Source organism: Gossypium hirsutum, chromosome A06, assembly GCF_007990345.1.
Source record: "Gossypium hirsutum isolate 1008001.06 chromosome A06, Gossypium_hirsutum_v2.1, whole genome shotgun sequence".
Taxonomy (NCBI): Eukaryota; Viridiplantae; Streptophyta; class Magnoliopsida; order Malvales; family Malvaceae; genus Gossypium; species Gossypium hirsutum.
The window spans coordinates 60,498,088-60,505,372 of record NC_053429.1 but is presented as its reverse complement, the minus strand read 5'-3'; the positions used below and the strand labels follow the sequence as shown (position 1 = coordinate 60,505,372).

At 38.4% G+C, this 7,285-nt stretch overlaps 1 non-coding gene across 1 annotated transcript; it reads right to left on the bottom strand.

Annotated features, from left to right (window-relative positions):
- Positions 1-6,938: 6,938 nt before the first annotated feature.
- Positions 6,939-7,045, bottom strand: LOC121231687 (small nucleolar RNA R71). Its single transcript, XR_005929743.1, has one exon. It is a non-coding gene; the product is annotated as a small nucleolar RNA R71 (small nucleolar RNA).
- Positions 7,046-7,285: the final 240 nt, after the last annotated feature.

The window sequence follows — 7,285 nt, the reverse complement described above, 5'->3', positions numbered from 1 at the left end:
CGTTCTAAAAGCGGTTTTAGGTATGTCCGAGTCTCGAACCCTCAACTGATAATAACCAGATCTCAAATCTATCTTGGAAAATACTGAGGCTCCCTTTAATTGATCAAACAAATCATCAATACGTGGCAACGGGTATTTATTCTTTATGGTCACTTTATTCAACTGACGATAGTCGATGCACAATCTCATGGTTCCATCCTTCTTTTTCACAAACAGCACTGGTGCGCCCCATGGTGAAGAACTCGGTCGAGCGAAGCCTCTATCCGTCAATTCTTGCAATTGAGCTTTCAATTCCTTTAATTCCGTTAATGCCATACGATACGGGGCTATTGAGATTGGCATGGTACCAGGTACAATCTCGATGCCGAATTCCACCTCTCGAACCGGTGGCAACCCTGGTAACTCCTCAGGAAAAACATCTGAATACTCACAAACCACCGGTACTGATTCAAGTTTCCTTTCTGTCTCTTTGCTATCAAATACATATGCAAGGTATGTTTCACACCCCTTTTTTCACATATCTCTGAGCGGTCATTGAAGATATTATCACTGGCACCCCCTTCAAATCGGTAGACTCAACTCGGACTACCTCATCATTTGCACTCCTCAAATCGATGGTTTTTCTTTTGCAGTTCACCACTGCATCATGTACGGTCAACCAATCCATACCAAGAATAACATCAAATTCGTCAAACGGCAAAAGCATCAAATCGGCCGAAAAATAGGATTCTCGGATTATTAGGGGCATCTCTTACACACTTTATCAACAAGTACGTATTGACCCAAAGGGTTTGACACTCGAATTACGAACTCAGTAGACTCAACAGGTAGAGTCTTACTGGATGCTAAGGTTTCACATACATATGAATGAGTAGAGCCAGGGTCAATCAATGCAATCACATTAGTATCAAAGAGAGTGAAGGTACCAGTGATGACGTCAAGGGAGGATGCCTCCTCTCGTGCGCGAATGGCATATGCTCTAGCAGGAGTACGGTTCTTGGCTCAAACAGCCGTATCAGAGGCCCCTCTCTGACTACCACCCCTACCTCCTAAAATTCTCGGTGGTCTACCTCTAGCTGTCATTCCACTAGGTCTTGCACCTTGCATCTTATTCTTATCATCAAGCTCCGTGCAATCTCTAATGAAGTGGTCCTTCGAGCCGCATCCGTAACAGGCCCTGTTAGTAGACTTACCCCAACATTCACCTAGGTGTCGTCTTCCGCATTGGGGGCATTCAGGTTTCTCGTGACGATTATTGCCCACACTAGCTACCGAAGTAGCTCGGGAGTCCGTCGATGGTCGTGCTCTAATGGAAATTCCCGCCGTCATCCTCGATTTATTAGTGTCCTCCCTGAACTTCTTTACAGCCGAGAATGGAGCTTTACCCGTCGATCTTTTACGATAATCTCTAGCTTCAAATTCAGCCTTCTTCTTCTCCTTTCCAAATTCTTCCGCCTTGCAGGCTCGTTCAACTAGTGTTACGAATTCTTTTATCTCCAAAATACCCACTAGTAGCTTTAAATCTTCATTCAATCCTTCTTCGAATCTTTTGCACATAGCAACCTCATCAGCCACACTCTCCCGGGCATACCTACTGAGTCTTACGAATTCATGTTCGTATTCAGATACTGTCATACGGCCTTGCTTGAGTTCCAAGAATTCTTTACGCTTTTGATCAATGAACCGTTGACTAATATATTTCTTTCGAAATTCCGTTTGAAAGAAGTCCCAAGTAACTCGTTCGTTTGGGACTATGGAAATCAAGGTCCTCCACCAATAGTAGGCTGAGTCCCGCAACAAGGATATAGCACACTTTAGACATTCATCGGGTGTGCATGACAGTTCATCAAACACCCGAATGGTGTTATCAAGCCAGAACTCGGCCCTTTCAGCATCATCAGTAACTATGGCCCTGAACTCCTCAGGCCCGCGCTTCCTAATCAAGTCTACAGGTGGCTTACTCAGCCTCACAGGATCAGTAACTGATGGCATTACGGGCTCTTGGGGTGGATTATTCAAATTCGGGAATTGTTGGACAGCCGGATTGGTTCGGGCATATTGCGCGACCCACTCATTCATCATGGTAAAGAAGGCTTGTTTAGCCCCCTCACCTTGATTATTCGCAGATGACTGAGGTTCAACAGGCGGCGTCCCTTGTGCAAGAGCAGCCGCTACACTTTCAACGTCATCCGCTAAGGTTCTCTCTACACCGGGATCCATTTACTAATCAAAACAAAAATTTTAACCGTCAGAAGTCATCACACATTTAAACATTAACATTAAGGCATGTATAGCTAGACTCATACGCACTATGGTAGTCCTAGAACCGACTAAACCATAGCTCTGATACCAATCAAATGTAACACCCCGAACCCGAGACCGTCGCCGGAGTCGAACACGAGGTGTTAACAGACTTCAAACCACTTATTAAAAATTTCCCAGACAAGCTGCCAATCTGCGTACTAGTCACTTTAAAAATCATATCTTGAGTTCTGAAACTCAAAATCCAGTTCCGTAAATTTTTCCCGGAACTAGACTCATATATCTATATGGTAGAATTTTTGTAGAATTTTTGGTTGGGCCAATTGGTACAGTTTATTAGTTAAAGTCGTCCCTGTTCCTGGGTTCGACTACTCTGACCCTTGTGCATTACGACTTAGATATCTCCCATTACAGAGCTCCAATACTTATGCCGTTGGTTTCTAATGAAACTATACTCAAAAGGGAATCTATACATATAAAGCATGACTTCTAATTGTCTCTGATTAATTTAGGGTGAATTTCTAAAGTTGGGACAGGGGATCCAGAAATCGCTCTGGCCCTGTTTCACAAGAGTTTAATTATCTCCTAACATACAGCTCATATGGTCGTTTCATTTCTTCTATATAAAAATAGACTCATCGTGCTTCGATTACATAATTTATTCATTAATTAATTTCATTCCTACTATTTTTAGTGATTTTTAAATCTCACGTCACTGCTGCTGCCAGCATCTGTTACTAAAGCAACTATGCCTATTTCGTGATTTCTCCTTGATCTAACTAGTAATTCATCATACATATCACAAATTATGATCATGACTAGCCATGCCAAAGGCTAATCATTGTCAAACATCTCCCTACTACACTATTGCCATATCATGAATTTTAACACCAAAAATAATCAACCATGACATATGGCATAAAAAATCGAATTACCCAGACTTACGACCTAACATTATAGAACCAAATCCAACCGAACATTTATGCCATTTTCGTATGGCTAAAAGTTTACATACCAAATTTCAACAAAACATATTAGCCTATACATGCCGAAATGTTCTCCTAAACCGACTAAGAAGAAAGTACCAAAACTTGCTAGCTGCTGTGATGACTTCGATGACGGCCCGATCACGCAAAAAGAGACGAGTCCAAGAAACCTAAAATAGGTGACAAGGAAACACCGAGTGAGTATATAACTCAGTAAGTCATAAGCAATGCACTACCATCCATTAATAACATTATCACAAGAGGAAACAAAATGGAACGAGGCTAGTTACTCCATCCATACCGAACCATACCATAGTTCCTTAGACCTATCGGTTCAATCTCATACCAAGTCATGCATTCACATTCCATACACTAATCAATAGGATATTTGAGGCATTTTCATACATCATTTTATTTTCGTTACAATCATACAACTAAACGACCTTTCACCTATTCCACGATAAATCTTATGTATGTGAATTCAATTATAATTGTCACATAGGTTCAAACTTACCAAGCTCAACTCCAACTATAAACATAGCGCCTATTAGCCATGAACTCAAGGTACTTACCCGATCCGCTGTCCGTGATCAACTCAATAATGTCGCACACTTAGTGCCCATAGTGATTCAAAAATATATATTAAGTCCGCACACTCAGTGCTATATAATCAACTCGCACACTTAGTGCTATATAATCAAACTCGCACACTTAGTGCTGTACAATTTAAACCCGCACACTTAGTGCCAATCTCATGATCATAAATGTTTATACCCGCACACTTAGTGCCGAAATCAACAACTCAATACATCTCGCCTCTTTTCTTTTCATTCAACACTTTCATCACAACATGCATACATGTATATAAATTTATCATTCCATTCGGCATAATTACATAGACATTATGTCTATTTAGATCAATACAAAATATATGCTTGGTGACTTACCTTATGTTGGGGAAAATGATTCCGACTCGGCTACTCGATGTTCTTTCCTTTGCCCTTGCTTGCCTCTCCACCTTTAACTTCTTGAGCTAAATCGATAAATTAACTAGTTTAACCGTCTTGCTAAATATTTATATCAAAATTTTAATGATTTCATAGCATAGAAGACACATGGCCAATTCTTATCTTTCTACCCCATGCTTTTGAACTATTTGGTTAACAACCATATACTATCACCCTATTGTCGATAATCCAATCAAGGATAGTATCACAATTGTGTACACCCATATAGCCGAATGTGCAAGATTAAATTCAACATCACCTATATACTTAATTAGATGGCCGAATATACCAAATTAAACTCAACATTAAATGTCACAAGAACCCTAATCTAATTTGCAAATTGCTTGGCCAAAGACTCACAAGTGCCTTATCTATAACCTATTCGGCCTTACTACTTAAACTTAGCCTTTCATACATTTATATCTAATGTCATAGAGATGCCAAATCCTTAAGTGTTCCAACATCTAACTTACTCAATTCAACACATCGAACAACATTTATACCGATTTTGCTAGCACACAAGCCTTTGGCCGAATGTCATTAACCTCTAGTCACCTAAATTTTTATTCTTTAAAACTCATCCAACACTACATTCGGCACCTTCAACCTATAATTTAGATATTCTCAAGTCCATTCACAAGTACATTTATATGACACATATAGCATTAACATTTTTCAACATGAATCTATAACATGACCGAATACTCATGCACATACATACATAAAAAGAACTCAAATAACACCCAAAAATCTCCTTTCCAAAGTGCATATATACCCATACATACGGCAACTTCCATTCTTATCTCCCAACAATGAATTCATGAATTTAGCTATGGGTTAACTAGACTATACACTTATCAACTTAATCTCAACATCAATTAGAATAAAATCACAATGCATACCTTTCCTTTGAACTAGCCATGGCCGAATGCCTTGGTTTCTTTTTTTCAATCTTTCCTTTCTCAATTTCGGCAATGAAGGAGATGAAAGATGAGCCTTCCTTCCTCTTTGTTTTCTTTACTTTATTTCACTAATATTATTTTTTTCTCACATAATGCCATTTCTTATTTTAATAACTAATTAAACATATATATTTGCCCATCAACACCCATCTTGGCCGGCCACTATAAAGAAAATTGGGCAATTTGACATGCAAGTCCACCCTTGTGTTGACATGCACTAATAAACCATTTAAAATTAGTCTATAATATTTCACCATGTCTCATATTGATCCCTATTTAATAATTTCTCATGCAATTGGCAAAATTAGGGAATGAAACGTCGACATATGCATGTACACACATAATAAGCATAGAATATAACAATTAATTATTTTTACGACTCGGTTTTGTGATCCCGAAACCACTTTCCGACTAGGGTCATATTAGGGCTGTCACAGGTTATATATATATATATAACCGAATGCATGTTCTTGATTTGTGTTGTTATGCAAAACATGTGGATTTCATATAGATGAATGCATTAATGTCGCATAAATGAATGAAAAGGTTATTAATGAAATTTTTTTCAATTGATGTATAATTTGTACATGCACATGACTTATATAAAAATAGGTCTGTTATTCAATTAACGAAGTTGTTGATTTGTTATATGTTCTGTATATGTATAATTTGTTTAGATAAATGTTGCGTTATGTTTTTAATTACGCTATGTTGTAATATGATCGGTAATGCCTTATAACCCTAATCTAGTGACGGATATAGCTTAGGGGTGTTACAAGTATGTTCATAAGTTAGCAAATTACCAAGTTGCTGTGAATTTATTAGTAACAATATGAACATGAGTTTAGTAATTCTAAGTTAAGAAATGTAATTAATCTAACACAATTATGTCATCTTGATTAAAATCATCTTTTGAAATCATGCATTGGAACTTTTACTTTCTCTTTATTTATTTTACTTAGTTAAAAATGTTAGTTTTTAATCACCTCCTCAAATCAAAATATTTTTCTTCACCAAAGTGTTTTTCATATCATTCATAAATAATTCTTTTCACAGTCCCAGTGGGTACGATAACTCGACATTTACTTGTCACTTTATTACTTGTTGGGATTGTGTACAGTTGTACATTTTCGTCATTCAAATGGTCTACTGACTTTTAGGAGTCGAAAGTCCAGGACTAGCCATGGCATGATCCAGTGGAGGATAGGTTCGTCCTTATGGAAAAAAGAAGTCAGCTAGGACAGTAAACACGGAAGCCCGTCAGAGCATATATGTCAAACCACTATATGACTCGCATGATGAAATTCTCGTCATAACAATTATGGTGTGTATGGAATCACTGGCAAGCTTGCGGATAAGACACCCCGCAAGATGCGAAGGCAAGAGGTGTGCGTGGATATGCGTGGCAAAAAGGGTTTTCCTTCAAGTATTTGTGAATATGTATCCACTATTAAGAGTCTGCTAGAGGTAACGGACAAGCCATCCTTCAGTGGAATACCTACCGAAAATCCTCATCTTCACTTAAGACTGCTTATCGAGGTGAGCAATCTTTCAAGTTAGACAAAGTACCTGAAGATTTGCAATGATTATAGTTGTTTCCATATTCACTAAGGGACAAAGCTCGAGCTCGGTTGAACTCATTGCCACCAAATTCCATTTCCACGAGGCAAGAGTTAGTAGAAAGATTACTCATGAAGTATTTCCTGCCTAGCAAGAATGCTAAGTTGAGGAATAAGATCACTACTTTCCAAGAAATGGATGATGAGTCATTGTATGAAGCATGGAAAAGGTACAAAGAATTATTACAAAAATGCCATCATCATGGAATCCCTCATTGTATCCAATTTGAGACGTTTTATAATGGTCTCAATACTTACACGAGGATGGTAGTGGATGCCTCTGCTAACGGTGCTCTCCTTTCTAAGTCTTATAATGAGGCTTATGAAATCTTTAAGGGGATTGCCAACAACAATTATCAATGGCCAACCAATTGAGAAACGTTAGGAAGATGAGTCGCTGGAATACATGAAGTGGATCCACTCACTTTACTCGCATATCAGGTATCTTC